General features: G+C 43.1%; 30 non-coding genes across 30 annotated transcripts; all 30 read right to left on the bottom strand.

Annotated features, from left to right (window-relative positions):
- Positions 1 to 918: 918 nt before the first annotated feature.
- On the bottom strand, positions 919 to 991 carry trnaf-gaa (transfer RNA phenylalanine (anticodon GAA)). Its single transcript has one exon. It is a non-coding gene; the product is annotated as a tRNA-Phe (tRNA).
- Positions 992 to 1,248: 257 nt separating this feature from the next.
- On the bottom strand, positions 1,249 to 1,321 carry trnaf-gaa (transfer RNA phenylalanine (anticodon GAA)). The gene has a single exon. It is a non-coding gene; the product is annotated as a tRNA-Phe (tRNA).
- Positions 1,322 to 1,578: 257 nt separating this feature from the next.
- trnaf-gaa (transfer RNA phenylalanine (anticodon GAA)) lies at positions 1,579 to 1,651 on the bottom strand. The gene has a single exon. It is a non-coding gene; the product is annotated as a tRNA-Phe (tRNA).
- Positions 1,652 to 1,908: 257 nt separating this feature from the next.
- On the bottom strand, positions 1,909 to 1,981 carry trnaf-gaa (transfer RNA phenylalanine (anticodon GAA)). The gene has a single exon. It is a non-coding gene; the product is annotated as a tRNA-Phe (tRNA).
- A 254-nt stretch (positions 1,982 to 2,235) lies between these two features.
- On the bottom strand, positions 2,236 to 2,308 carry trnaf-gaa (transfer RNA phenylalanine (anticodon GAA)). Its single transcript has one exon. It is a non-coding gene; the product is annotated as a tRNA-Phe (tRNA).
- Positions 2,309 to 2,565: 257 nt separating this feature from the next.
- On the bottom strand, positions 2,566 to 2,638 carry trnaf-gaa (transfer RNA phenylalanine (anticodon GAA)). Its single transcript has one exon. It is a non-coding gene; the product is annotated as a tRNA-Phe (tRNA).
- A 257-nt stretch (positions 2,639 to 2,895) lies between these two features.
- trnas-gga (transfer RNA serine (anticodon GGA)) lies at positions 2,896 to 2,968 on the bottom strand. The gene has a single exon. It is a non-coding gene; the product is annotated as a tRNA-Ser (tRNA).
- A 257-nt stretch (positions 2,969 to 3,225) lies between these two features.
- On the bottom strand, positions 3,226 to 3,298 carry trnaf-gaa (transfer RNA phenylalanine (anticodon GAA)). Its single transcript has one exon. It is a non-coding gene; the product is annotated as a tRNA-Phe (tRNA).
- Positions 3,299 to 3,555: 257 nt separating this feature from the next.
- trnaf-gaa (transfer RNA phenylalanine (anticodon GAA)) lies at positions 3,556 to 3,628 on the bottom strand. Its single transcript has one exon. It is a non-coding gene; the product is annotated as a tRNA-Phe (tRNA).
- A 256-nt stretch (positions 3,629 to 3,884) lies between these two features.
- Positions 3,885 to 3,957, bottom strand: trnaf-gaa (transfer RNA phenylalanine (anticodon GAA)). The gene has a single exon. It is a non-coding gene; the product is annotated as a tRNA-Phe (tRNA).
- Positions 3,958 to 4,214: 257 nt separating this feature from the next.
- trnaf-gaa (transfer RNA phenylalanine (anticodon GAA)) lies at positions 4,215 to 4,287 on the bottom strand. The gene has a single exon. It is a non-coding gene; the product is annotated as a tRNA-Phe (tRNA).
- A 256-nt stretch (positions 4,288 to 4,543) lies between these two features.
- trnaf-gaa (transfer RNA phenylalanine (anticodon GAA)) lies at positions 4,544 to 4,616 on the bottom strand. Its single transcript has one exon. It is a non-coding gene; the product is annotated as a tRNA-Phe (tRNA).
- A 257-nt stretch (positions 4,617 to 4,873) lies between these two features.
- trnaf-gaa (transfer RNA phenylalanine (anticodon GAA)) lies at positions 4,874 to 4,946 on the bottom strand. The gene has a single exon. It is a non-coding gene; the product is annotated as a tRNA-Phe (tRNA).
- Positions 4,947 to 5,201: 255 nt separating this feature from the next.
- trnaf-gaa (transfer RNA phenylalanine (anticodon GAA)) lies at positions 5,202 to 5,274 on the bottom strand. The gene has a single exon. It is a non-coding gene; the product is annotated as a tRNA-Phe (tRNA).
- A 916-nt stretch (positions 5,275 to 6,190) lies between these two features.
- trnaf-gaa (transfer RNA phenylalanine (anticodon GAA)) lies at positions 6,191 to 6,263 on the bottom strand. The gene has a single exon. It is a non-coding gene; the product is annotated as a tRNA-Phe (tRNA).
- A 588-nt stretch (positions 6,264 to 6,851) lies between these two features.
- trnaf-gaa (transfer RNA phenylalanine (anticodon GAA)) lies at positions 6,852 to 6,924 on the bottom strand. The gene has a single exon. It is a non-coding gene; the product is annotated as a tRNA-Phe (tRNA).
- A 257-nt stretch (positions 6,925 to 7,181) lies between these two features.
- On the bottom strand, positions 7,182 to 7,254 carry trnaf-gaa (transfer RNA phenylalanine (anticodon GAA)). Its single transcript has one exon. It is a non-coding gene; the product is annotated as a tRNA-Phe (tRNA).
- A 257-nt stretch (positions 7,255 to 7,511) lies between these two features.
- trnaf-gaa (transfer RNA phenylalanine (anticodon GAA)) lies at positions 7,512 to 7,584 on the bottom strand. Its single transcript has one exon. It is a non-coding gene; the product is annotated as a tRNA-Phe (tRNA).
- Positions 7,585 to 7,841: 257 nt separating this feature from the next.
- On the bottom strand, positions 7,842 to 7,914 carry trnaf-gaa (transfer RNA phenylalanine (anticodon GAA)). The gene has a single exon. It is a non-coding gene; the product is annotated as a tRNA-Phe (tRNA).
- A 257-nt stretch (positions 7,915 to 8,171) lies between these two features.
- trnaf-gaa (transfer RNA phenylalanine (anticodon GAA)) lies at positions 8,172 to 8,244 on the bottom strand. The gene has a single exon. It is a non-coding gene; the product is annotated as a tRNA-Phe (tRNA).
- Positions 8,245 to 8,498: 254 nt separating this feature from the next.
- Positions 8,499 to 8,571, bottom strand: trnaf-gaa (transfer RNA phenylalanine (anticodon GAA)). Its single transcript has one exon. It is a non-coding gene; the product is annotated as a tRNA-Phe (tRNA).
- Positions 8,572 to 8,828: 257 nt separating this feature from the next.
- On the bottom strand, positions 8,829 to 8,901 carry trnaf-gaa (transfer RNA phenylalanine (anticodon GAA)). Its single transcript has one exon. It is a non-coding gene; the product is annotated as a tRNA-Phe (tRNA).
- A 257-nt stretch (positions 8,902 to 9,158) lies between these two features.
- trnas-gga (transfer RNA serine (anticodon GGA)) lies at positions 9,159 to 9,231 on the bottom strand. Its single transcript has one exon. It is a non-coding gene; the product is annotated as a tRNA-Ser (tRNA).
- Positions 9,232 to 9,488: 257 nt separating this feature from the next.
- trnaf-gaa (transfer RNA phenylalanine (anticodon GAA)) lies at positions 9,489 to 9,561 on the bottom strand. Its single transcript has one exon. It is a non-coding gene; the product is annotated as a tRNA-Phe (tRNA).
- Positions 9,562 to 9,818: 257 nt separating this feature from the next.
- On the bottom strand, positions 9,819 to 9,891 carry trnaf-gaa (transfer RNA phenylalanine (anticodon GAA)). Its single transcript has one exon. It is a non-coding gene; the product is annotated as a tRNA-Phe (tRNA).
- Positions 9,892 to 10,147: 256 nt separating this feature from the next.
- Positions 10,148 to 10,220, bottom strand: trnaf-gaa (transfer RNA phenylalanine (anticodon GAA)). Its single transcript has one exon. It is a non-coding gene; the product is annotated as a tRNA-Phe (tRNA).
- A 586-nt stretch (positions 10,221 to 10,806) lies between these two features.
- On the bottom strand, positions 10,807 to 10,879 carry trnaf-gaa (transfer RNA phenylalanine (anticodon GAA)). Its single transcript has one exon. It is a non-coding gene; the product is annotated as a tRNA-Phe (tRNA).
- A 257-nt stretch (positions 10,880 to 11,136) lies between these two features.
- trnaf-gaa (transfer RNA phenylalanine (anticodon GAA)) lies at positions 11,137 to 11,209 on the bottom strand. Its single transcript has one exon. It is a non-coding gene; the product is annotated as a tRNA-Phe (tRNA).
- Positions 11,210 to 11,552: 343 nt separating this feature from the next.
- Positions 11,553 to 11,625, bottom strand: trnaf-gaa (transfer RNA phenylalanine (anticodon GAA)). Its single transcript has one exon. It is a non-coding gene; the product is annotated as a tRNA-Phe (tRNA).
- A 1,094-nt stretch (positions 11,626 to 12,719) lies between these two features.
- On the bottom strand, positions 12,720 to 12,792 carry trnaf-gaa (transfer RNA phenylalanine (anticodon GAA)). The gene has a single exon. It is a non-coding gene; the product is annotated as a tRNA-Phe (tRNA).
- Positions 12,793 to 13,177: the final 385 nt, after the last annotated feature.

Below are 13,177 nucleotides of genomic sequence, written 5' to 3' on the forward strand. Positions count from 1 at the left end.
ACATCATCTCTCTGGTTTCGGACGGACATGTAACCACTGTCAGAAATGACGTCATGAAAGGATTACCCCCCTTTCAAAAAAACAGACTTGATCAAGACTGCATATACCAAAGCCAGGGTTGAACAAGGGACCTTTAGATCGGAACGTGTACAATTCTGTTATCTGATAAAAGCCTTATTTCATACATATATCCTTGAGCGAGGACAAACACATCACTTGGTAGCCCCACAAAGGCCCCGACATGATCAGGACTGTATATGCTGAAACCCGGATTTGTACGAGAGACCTTTAGATCTTCAGTCTAACGCTCTCCCAACTGAGCTATCTCGGCACATCATCTCTCCGGTTTTGGACGGACATGTAACCACTGTCAGAAATGACGTCACGAAAGATTACCCCCCTTTCAAAAAAACAGACTTGATCAAGACTGCATATACCAAAGCCAGGGTGGAACAAGGGACCTTTACATCTTAACGTGTACAAATCTGTTATCTGATAAAAGATTTATCTCAAACATATATCCTTGAGCGAGGAAAGACACACCACTTGGTAGCCCCACACAGGCCACGACATGATCAGGACTGTATATGCCGATACTCGGAATTGAACCAGGGACTTTTAGATCTTCAGTCTAACACTCTCCCAACTGAGCTATTTCGGCACATCATCTCCCTGGTTTCGGACGGACATGTAACAACTGTCAGAAATGACGTCACGAAAGATAACCCCCCTTTCAAAAAAACTGACTTGATCAAGACTGCATATACCAAAGCCAGAATTGAACAAGGGACCTTTATATCGAAACGTGTACAATTCTGTTATCTGATAAAAGACTTATTTCATACATATATCCTTGAGCGAGGACAAACACATCACTTGGTAGCCCCACAAAAGCCCCGACATGATCAGGACTGTATTTGCCGAAACCCAGAATTGAACCAGGGACGTTTAGATCTTCAGTCTAAGGCTCTCCCAACTGAGCTATTTCGGCACATCATCTCCCTGGTTTCGGACGGACATGTAACAACTGTCAGAAATGACGTCACGAAAGATAACCCCCCTTTCAAAAAAACTGACTTGATCAAGACTGCATATACCAAAGCCAGAATTGAACAAGGGACCTTTATATCGAAACGTGTACAATTCTGTTATCTGATAAAAGACTTATTTCATACATATATCCTTGAGCGAGGACAAACACATCACTTGGTAGCCCCACAAACGCCCCGACATGATCAGGACTGTATTTGCCGAAACCCAGAATTGAACCAGGGACGTTTAGATCTTCAGTCTAAGGCTCTCCCAACTGAGCTATTTCGGCACATCATCTCCATGGTTTCGGACGGACATGTAACCACTGTCAGAAATGACGTCACGAAAGGTATCCCCCCTTTCAAAAAAACTGACTTGATCAAGACTGCATATGCCAAAGCCAGGGTGGAAGAAGGGACCTTTACATCTTAACGTGTACAAATCTGTTATCTGATAAAAGATTTATCTCATACATATATCCTTGAGCGAGGACAAAAACATCACTTGGTAGCCCCACACAGGCCACGACATGATCAGGACTGTATATGCCGAAAGCCAGAATTGAACCAGGGACCTTTAGATCTTCAGTCTAACGCTCTCCCAACTGAGCTATTTCGGCACATCATCATTCCGGTTTCGGACGGACATGTAACCATTGTCAGAAATGACGTCACGAGAGATTACCCCCCTTTCAAAAAAACTGACTTGATCAAGACTGCATATGCCAAAGCCAGGGTTGAAAAAGGGACCTTTACATCTTAACGTGTACAATTCTGTTATGTGATAAAAGATTTATCTCAAACATATATCCTTGAGCGAGGAAAAACACACCACTTGGTAGCCCCACACAGGCCACGACATGATCAGGACTGTATATGCCGATACTCGGAATTGAACCAGGGACCTTTAGATCTTCAGTCTAACACTCTCCCAACTGAGCTATTTCGGCACATCATCCCCTGGTTTCGGACGGACATGTAAACAGTGTCAGAAATGACGTCTCGAAAGATTACCCCCCTTTCAAAAAAACTGACTTGATCAAGACTGGATATACCAAAGCCAGGGTTGAACAAGGGACCTTTAGATCGGTACAAGTACAATTCTGTTATCTGATAAAAGACTTATTTCATACATACATCCTTGAGCGAGGACAAACATCACTTGGTAGCTCCACACAGGCCCCGACATGATCAGGACTTTATATGCTGAAACCTGGAATTGAACCAGGGACCTTTAGATCTTCAGTCTAATGCTCTCCCAACTGAGCTATTTCGGCAAATAACCTCCATGGTTTCGGACGGACATGTAACCACTTTCAGAAATGACGTCACGAGAGATTACCCCCCTTTCAAAAAAACTGACTTGATCAAGACTGCATATACCAAAGCCAGAATTGAACAAGGGACCTTTACATCGGAACGTGTACGATTCTGTTATCTGATAAAACACTTAATTTATACATATATCCTTGAGCGAGGACAAACACATCACTTGGTAGCCCCACACAGGCCACGACATGATCAGGACTGTATATGCCGAAACCCGGAATTGAACCAGAGACCTTTAGATCTTCAGTCTAACGCTCTCCCAACTGAGCTATTTCGGCACATCATCTCTCTGGTTTCGGACAGACATGTAACCACTGTCAGAAATGACATCACGAAAGATTACCCCTCTTTCAAAAAAACTGACTTGATCAAGACTGCATATACCAAAGCCAGAATTGAACAAGGGACCTTTACATCAGAACGTGTACGATTCTGTTTTCTGATAAAACACTTATTTTATACATATATCCTTGAGCGAGGACAAACACATCACTTAGTAGCCCCACACAGGCCCCGATATGTTTAGGAATATATATTCCGAAACCTGGAATTGAACCAAGGACCTTTAGATCTCCAGTCTAAGGCTCTCCCAATTGAGCTATTTCGGCACATCATCTCCATGGTTTCGGACAGACGTGTTACCACTGTCAGAAATGACGTCACGAGAGATCACCCCCCTTTCAAAAAAACTGAATTGATCAAGACTGCATATGCCAAAGCCAGGGTTGAAAAAGGGACCTTTACATCTTAACGTGTACAAATCTGTTATCTGATAAAAGATTTATCTCATACATATATCCTTGAGCGAGGACAAACACATCACTTGGTAGCCCCACACAGGCCACGACATGATCAGGACTGTATATGCCGAAACCCGGAATTGAACCAGAGACCTTTAGATCTTCAGTCTAATTCTCTCCCAACTGAGCTATTTCGGCAAATCATCTCCATGGTTTCGGACGGACATGTAACCACTTTCAGAAATGACGTCACGAGAGATTACCCCCCTTTCAAAAAAACTGACTTGATCAAGACTGCATATACCAAAGCCAGAATTGAACAAGGGACCTTTACATCGGAACGTGTACGATTCTGTTATCTGAAAAAACACTTATTTTATACATATATCCTTGAGCGAGGACAAATACATCACTTGGTAGCCCCACACAGGCCACGACATGATCAGGACTGTATATGCCGAAACCCGGAATTGAACCAGAGACCTTTAGATCTTCAGTCTAACGCTCTCCCAACTGAGCTATTTCGGCACATCATCTCCCCGGTTTCGGACGGACATGTAACCACTGTCAGAAATGACGTCACGAAAGATTACACCCCTTTCAAAAAAACTGACTTGATCAAGACTGCATATACCAAAGCCAGGTATGAACAAGGGACCTTTAGATCGGAATGCGAACAATTCTGTTATCTGATAAAGACTTATTTCATACATTTATCCTTGAGCAAGGACAAACACATCACTTGGTTGCCCCACACAGACCCCTACATGATCAGGACTATATATGCCGAAACCTGGAATTGAACCAGGGACCTTTAGATCTTCAGTCTAACGCTCTCCCAACTGAGCTATTTCGGCACATCATCTTCCCGGTTTCGGACGGACAATTAACCACTGTCAGAAATGACGTCACGAAAGATTACCCACCTTTCAAAAAAACTGACTTGATCAAGACTGCATATACCAAAGCCAGGGTTGAACAAGGGACCTTTAGATCGGAACGTGTACAATTCTGTTATCTGATAAAAGACTTATTTCATACATATATCCTTGAGCGAGGACCAACACATCACTTGGTAGTCCCACAAACGCCCCGACATGATCAGGACTGTATATGCCGAAACCCGGAATTGAACCAGGGACGTATAGATCTTCAGTCTATGGCTCTCTTAACTGAGCTATTTCGGCACATCATCTCTATGGATTCGGACGGACATGTAACCACTGTCAGAAATGACGTCACGAAAGATTACCCCCCTTTCAAAAAACTGACTTGATCAAGACTGCATATGCCAAAGCCAGGGTTGAACAAGGGACCTTTACTTCTTAACGTGTACAAATCTGTTATCTGATAAAAGATGTATCTCATACATATATCCTTGAGCGAGGACAAACACATCACTTGGTAGCCCCACACAGGCCTTGACATGATCAGGACTGTATATGCTGAAACCCGGAATTGAACCAGGGTCCTTTAGATCTTCAGTCTAACGCTCTCCCAACTGAGCTATTTCGGCACATCATCTCTCTGGTTTCGGACGGACATGTAACCACTGTCAGAAATGACGTCACAAAAGATAACCCCCCTTTCAAAAAAACTGACTTGATAAAGACTGCATATACCAAAGCCAGAATTGAACAAGGGACCTTTATATCGGAACGTGTACAATTCTGTTATCTGATAAAAGACTTATTTCATACATATATCCTTGAGCGAGGACAAACACATCACTTGGTAGCCCCACACAGGCCTTGACATGATCAGGACTGTATATGCTGAAACTCGGAATTGAACCAGGGTCCTTTAGATCTTCAGTCTAACACTCTCCCAACTGAGCTATTTCGGCACATCATCTCTCTGGTTTCGGACGGACATGTAACAACTGTCAAAAATGACGTCACGAAAGATTACCCCCCTTTCAAAAAAACTGACTTGATCAAGACTGCATATACCAAAGCCAGGGTTGAACAAGGGACCTTTAGATCGGTACTAGTACAATTCTGTTATCTGATAAAAGACTTATTTCATACATATATCCTTGAGCGAGGACAAACATCACTTGGTAGCTCCACAAAGGCCCCGACATGATCAGGACTGTATATGCCGAAACCCGGAATTGAACCAGGGACCTTTAGATCTTCAGTCTAACGCTCTCCCAACTGAGCTATTTCGGCACATCATCTCTCTGGTTTCGGACGGACATGTAACCACTGTCAGAAATGACGTCACGAAAGATTACCCCCCTTTCAAAAAAACAGACTTGATCAAGACTGCATATACCAAAGCCAGGGTTGAACAAGGGACCTTTAGATCGGAACGTGTACAATTCTGTTATCTGATAAAAGACTTATTTCATACATATATCCTTGAGCGAGGACAAACACATCACTTGGTAGCCCCACAAAGGCCCCGACATGATCAGGACTGTATATGCTGAAACCCGGATTTGTACGAGAGACCTTTAGATATTCAGTCTAACGCTCTCCCAACTGAGCTATCTCGGCACATCACCTCTCCGGTTTTGGACGGACATGTAACCACTGTCAGAAATGACGTCACGAAAGATTACGCCCCTTTCAAAAAAACAGACTTGATCAAGACTGCATATACCAAAGCCAGGGTTGAACAAGGGACCTTTAGATTGGACCGTGTACAATTCTGTTATCCGATAAAAGACTTATCTCATACATATATCTTTGAGCGAGGACAAACACATCACTTGGTAGCCCCACACAGGCCTCGACATGATCAGGACTATATATGCCAATTCTGGAATTGAACCAAGGACCTTTAGATCTTCAGTCTAAGGTTCTCCCAACTGAGCAATTTCGGCACATCATCTCCATGGTTTCGGACGGACATGTAACCACTGTCAGAAATGACGTCACGAAAGATTACCCCCCTTTCAAAAAAACAGACTTGATCAAGACTGCATATACCAAAGCCAGGTTTGAACAAGGGACCTTTAGATCGGACCGTGTACAATTCTGTTATCCGATAAAAGACTTATCTCATACATATATCTTTGAGCAAGGACAAACACATCACTAGGTAGCCCCACACAGGCCCCGACATGATCAGGACTATATATGCCGAAACCTGGAATTGAACCAGGCACCTTTAGATCTTCAGTCTAACGCTCTCCCAACTGAGCTATTTCGGCACATCATCTCTCTGGTTTCGGACGGACATGTAACCACTGTCAGAAATGACGTCATGAAAGGATTACCCCCCTTTCAAAAAAACAGACTTGATCAAGACTGCATATACCAAAGCCAGGGTTGAACAAGGGACCTTTAGATCGGAACGTGTACAATTCTGTTATCTGATAAAAGCCTTATTTCATACATATATCCTTGAGCGAGGACAAACACATCACTTGGTAGCCCCACAAAGGCCCCGACATGATCAGGACTGTATATGCTGAAACCCGGATTTGTACGAGAGACCTTTAGATCTTCAGTCTAACGCTCTCCCAACTGAGCTATCTCGGCACATCATCTCTCCGGTTTTGGACGGACATGTAACCACTGTCAGAAATGACGTCACGAAAGATTACCCCCCTTTCAAAAAAACAGACTTGATCAAGACTGCATATACCAAAGCCAGGGTGGAACAAGGGACCTTTACATCTTAACGTGTACAAATCTGTTATCTGATAAAAGATTTATCTCAAACATATATCCTTGAGCGAGGAAAGACACACCACTTGGTAGCCCCACACAGGCCACGACATGATCAGGACTGTATATGCCGATACTCGGAATTGAACCAGGGACCTTTAGATCTTCAGTCTAACACTCTCCCAACTGAGCTATTTCGGCACATCATCTCCCTGGTTTCGGACGGACATGTAACAACTGTCAGAAATGACGTCACGAAAGATAACCCCCCTTTCAAAAAAACTGACTTGATCAAGACTGCATATACCAAAGCCAGAATTGAACAAGGGACCTTTATATCGAAACGTGTACAATTCTGTTATCTGATAAAAGACTTATTTCATACATATATCCTTGAGCGAGGACAAACACATCACTTGGTAGCCCCACAAAAGCCCCGACATGATCAGGACTGTATTTGCCGAAACCCAGAATTGAACCAGGGACGTTTAGATCTTCAGTCTAAGGCTCTCCCAACTGAGCTATTTCGGCACATCATCTCCCTGGTTTCGGACGGACATGTAACAACTGTCAGAAATGACGTCACGAAAGATAACCCCCCTTTCAAAAAAACTGACTTGATCAAGACTGCATATACCAAAGCCAGAATTGAACAAGGGACCTTTATATCGAAACGTGTACAATTCTGTTATCTGATAAAAGACTTATTTCATACATATATCCTTGAGCGAGGACAAACACATCACTTGGTAGCCCCACAAACGCCCCGACATGATCAGGACTGTATTTGCCGAAACCCAGAATTGAACCAGGGACGTTTAGATCTTCAGTCTAAGGCTCTCCCAACTGAGCTATTTCGGCACATCATCTCCATGGTTTCGGACGGACATGTAACCACTGTCAGAAATGACGTCACGAAAGGTATCCCCCCTTTCAAAAAAACTGACTTGATCAAGACTGCATATGCCAAAGCCAGGGTGGAAGAAGGGACCTTTACATCTTAACGTGTACAAATCTGTTATCTGATAAAAGATTTATCTCATACATATATCCTTGAGCGAGGACAAAAACATCACTTGGTAGCCCCACACAGGCCACGACATGATCAGGACTGTATATGCCGAAAGCCAGAATTGAACCAGGGACCTTTAGATCTTCAGTCTAACGCTCTCCCAACTGAGCTATTTCGGCACATCATCATTCCGGTTTCGGACGGACATGTAACCATTGTCAGAAATGACGTCACGAGAGATTACCCCCCTTTCAAAAAAACTGACTTGATCAAGACTGCATATGCCAAAGCCAGGGTTGAAAAAGGGACCTTTACATCTTAACGTGTACAATTCTGTTATGTGATAAAAGATTTATCTCAAACATATATCCTTGAGCGAGGAAAAACACACCACTTGGTAGCCCCACACAGGCCACGACATGATCAGGACTGTATATGCCGATACTCGGAATTGAACCAGGGACCTTTAGATCTTCAGTCTAACACTCTCCCTACTGAGCTATTTCGGCACATCATCCCCTGGTTTCGGACGGACATGTAAACACTGTCAGAAATGACGTCTCGAAAGATTACCCCCCTTTCAAAAAAACTGACTTGATCAAGACTGGATATACCAAAGCCAGGGTTGAACAAGGGACCTTTAGATCGGTACAAGTACAATTCTGTTATCTGATAAAAGACTTATTTCATACATACATCCTTGAGCGAGGACAAACATCACTTGGTAGCTCCACACAGGCCCCGACATGATCAGGACTTTATATGCTGAAACCTGGAATTGAACCAGGGACCTTTAGATCTTCAGTCTAATGCTCTCCCAACTGAGCTATTTCGGCAAATAACCTCCATGGTTTCGGACGGACATGTAACCACTTTCAGAAATGACGTCACGAGAAATTACCCCCCTTTCAAAAAAACTGACTTGATCAAGACTGCATATACCAAAGCCAGAATTGAACAAGGGACCTTTACATCGGAACGTGTACGATTCTGTTATCTGATAAAACACTTAATTTATACATATATCCTTGAGCGAGGACAAACACATCACTTGGTAGCCCCACACAGGCCACGACATGATCAGGACTGTATATGCCGAAACCCGGAATTGAACCAGAGACCTTTAGATCTTCAGTCTAATGCTCTCCCAACTGAGCTATTTCGGCACATCATCTCTCTGGTTTCGGACAGACATGTAACCACTGTCAGAAATGACGTCACGAAAGATTACCCCTCTTTCAAAAAAACTGACTTGATCAAGACTGCATATACCAAAGCCAGAATTGAACAAGGGACCTTTACATCAGAACGTGTACGATTCTGTTTTCTGATAAAACACTTATTTTATACATATATCCTTGAGCGAGGACAAACACATCACTTAGTAGCCCCACACAGGCCCCGATATGTTTAGGAATATATATTCCGAAACCTGGAATTGAACCAAGGACCTTTAGATCTCCAGTCTAAGGCTCTCCCAATTGAGCTATTTCGGCACATCATCTCCATGGTTTCGGACAGACGTGTTACCACTGTCAGAAATGACGTCACGAGAGATCACCCCCCTTTCAAAAAAACTGAATTGATCAAGACTGCATATGCCAAAGCCAGGGTTGAAAAAGGGACCTTTACATCTTAACGTGTACAAATCTGTTATCTGATAAAAGATTTATCTCATACATATATCCTTGAGCGAGGACAAACACATCACTTGGTAGCCCCACACAGGCCACGACATGATCAGGACTGTATATGCCGAAACCCGGAATTGAACCAGAGACCTTTAGATCTTCAGTCTAATTCTCTCCCAACTGAGCTATTTCGGCAAATCATCTCCATGGTTTCGGACGGACATGTAACCACTTTCAGAAATGACGTCACGAGAGATTACCCCCCTTTCAAAAAAACTGACTTGATCAAGACTGCATATACCAAAGCCAGAATTGAACAAGGGACCTTTACATCGGAACGTGTACGATTCTGTTATCTGAAAAAACACTTATTTTATACATATATCCTTGAGCGAGGACAAATACATCACTTGGTAGCCCCACACAGGCCACGACATGATCAGGACTGTATATGCCGAAACCCGGAATTGAACCAGAGACCTTTAGATCTTCAGTCTAACGCTCTCCCAACTGAGCTATTTCGGCACATCATCTCCCCGGTTTCGGACGGACATGTAACCACTGTCAGAAATGACGTCACGAAAGATTACACCCCTTTCAAAAAAACTGACTTGATCAAGACTGCATATACCAAAGCCAGGTATGAACAAGGGACCTTTAGATCGGAATGCGAACAATTCTGTTATCTGATAAAGACTTATTTCATACATTTATCCTTGAGCAAGGACAAACACATCACTTGGTTGCCCCACACAGACCCCTACATGATCAGGACTATATATGCCGAAACCTGAAATTGAACCAGGGACCTTTAGATCTTCAGTCTAACGCTCTCCCAACTGAGCTATTTCGGCACATCATCTTCCCGGTTTCGGACGGACAATTAACCACTGTCAGAAATGACGTCACGAAAGATTACCCACCTTTCAAAAAAACTGACTTGATCAAGACTGCATATACCAAAGCCAGGGTTGAACAAGGGACCTTTAGATCGGAACGTGTACAATTCTGTTATCTGATAAAAGACTTATTTCATACATATATCCTTGAGCGAGGACCAACACATCACTTGGTAGTCCCACAAACGCCCCGACATGACCAGGACTGTATATGCCGAAACCCGGAATTGAACCAGGGACGTATAGATCTTCAGTCTATGGCTCTCTTAACTGAGCTATTTCGGCACATCATCTCTATGGATTCGGACGGACATGTAACCACTGTCAGAAATGACGTCACGAAAGATTACCCCCCTTTCAAAAAACTGACTTGATCAAGACTGCATATGCCAAAGCCAGGGTTGAACAAGGGACCTTTACTTCTTAACGTGTACAAATCTGTTATCTGATAAAAGATGTATCTCATACATATATCCTTGAGCGAGGACAAACACATCACTTGGTAGCCCCACACAGGCCTTGACATGATCAGGACTGTATATGCTGAAACCCGGAATTGAACCAGGGTCCTTTAGATCTTCAGTCTAACGCTCTCCCAACTGAGCTATTTCGGCACATCATCTCTCTGGTTTCGGACGGACATGTAACCACTGTCAGAAATGACGTCACAAAAGATAACCCCCCTTTCAAAAAAACTGACTTGATAAAGACTGCATATACCAAAGCCAGAATTGAACAAGGGACCTTTATATCGGAACGTGTACAATTCTGTTATCTGATAAAAGACTTATTTCATACATATATCCTTGAGCGAGGACAAACACATCACTTGGTAGCCCCACACAGGCCTTGACATGATCAGGACTGTATATGCTGAAACTCGGAATTGAACCAGGGTCTTTTAGATCTTCAGTCTAACACTCTCCCAACTGAGCTATTTCGGCACATCATCTCTCTGGTTTCGGACGGACATGTAACAACTGTCAAAAATGACGTCACGAAAGATTACCCCCCTTTCAAAAAAACTGACTTGATCAAGACTGCATATACCATAGCTAGAATTGAACAAGGGACCTTTACATCTTAATGTGTACAATTCGGTTATCTGATAAAAATTTTATCTCATACAGATATCCTTGAGCGAGGACAAACACATCACTTGGTGCCCCTTTCAGAAGCCCTGCCATGAACAGGACAGCAAATTTATTTTATTCATATATTCTTGACCAAATACAAACACATTATTTGGTGGCTCCTCACATGACCTGACATGACCAGGACTGCAGATGCCGAAACCCGGGATTCAACCAGGGACCTTTAGATCTTCAGTCTAACGCTCTCCTAACTAAGCTATACCGGCACATCATCTCCATGGTTTCGGACGGACATGTAACCACTGTCAGATATTACGTCATGAATGATTACCCCCTTTTCAAAAAAACTGATTTGATCAAGACTGCATATGCCAAAGCCAGGGTTGAACAAGGAACCTTTACATCCTAATGTGTTCAATTCTGTTATCTGATAAAAGTTTTATCTCATACACATATCCTTGCACGAGCACAAACACATCACTTGGTGACCCCTCACAGGCCCTGACATGTTCAAGACTGTATATGCCGAAACCCGGCATCGAACCAGGGACCTTTAGATCTTCAGTCTAACGCTCTCCTAACTAAGCTATATCGCCACATCATCTCCATGGTTTTGGACGGACAATTAACCGCTGTCAGAAATGACGTCAAGAAAGATTACTGTATGGACTTTTAGATCGGAACGTATACAATTCTGTTATCTGATAAAAGATCTATCTCATACATATATTTTTGATCAAGTACAAATACATTATTTGGTGGCTCCTCACATGACCTGACATGACCAGGACTGCAGATGCCAAAACCCAAGATTGAACCACGGACCTTTAGATCTTCAGTCTAACGCTCTCCCAACTGAGCAATTTCCGCACATCATGGTAACCACTGTCAGAAATGACGTCACGGAAGATTACCCCCCTTTGAAAAAAACTGACTTGATCAAGGCTGCAAATACCAAAGCCAGGGTTGAACAAGGGATCTTTAGATTTTAACGTGTACAATTCTGTTATCTGATAAAAGATTTATCTCATACATATATCCTTGAGCGAGGACAAACACATCACTTGGTGCCCCCTCAGAGGCCCTGACATGATCAGGACTGTATATGCCGAAACCCGGAATTCAACCGAGGACCTTCAGAGTGTCAGTCTAATGCTCTCCCAACTGAGCTATAACTAAATAAAAATGACTTGATCAAGACTGCATATGCCAAAGCCAGGATTGAACCAGGTACCTTTAGATCAGAAACATGTACAATTCTATTATCTGATCAAATATTCATGTCATATCTATCCTTGAGCAAGGAATATTACATTATTTGGTGCCCCCTCACAGGTTCCGACATGATCACGACTGCAAATGCCGAAGCCCAGGTTTGAACCAGGGACCTTTAGATTTTCAGTCTAACGCTTTCCCAACTGAGCTATTTCGGCACATCATTTCTCTGAATTCGGACGGACACGTAACCACTGTAAGAAATGACGTCACGAAAGATTACCCCCCTTTCAAAAAAACTGACTTGATCAAGACTGCATATGCCAAAGCCAGGGTTGAACGAGGGACCTTTACATCTTAACGTGTACAATTCTGTTGTTTGATGAAAGATTTATCTCATACAGATATCCTTGAGCGAGGACAAACACATCACTTGGTGCCCCCTCAGAGGCCCTGACTTGATCAGGACTGCAAATGCCGAAACCCGGTTTGAACCAGGGACCTTTAGATCTTCAGTTCTCTCTGGTTTCGGACGGAGATGTAACGACTGTCAGAAATGACGTCACGAAAAATTTATAGAAATCAGTCGGCTGTTTAGGCTGA

This window comes from Urocampus carinirostris, chromosome 2 (assembly GCF_059441175.1).
Source record: "Urocampus carinirostris isolate Australia breed hairy pipefish chromosome 2, RoL_Ucar_1.0, whole genome shotgun sequence".
Lineage (NCBI taxonomy): Eukaryota > Metazoa > Chordata > Actinopteri > Syngnathiformes > Syngnathidae > Urocampus > Urocampus carinirostris.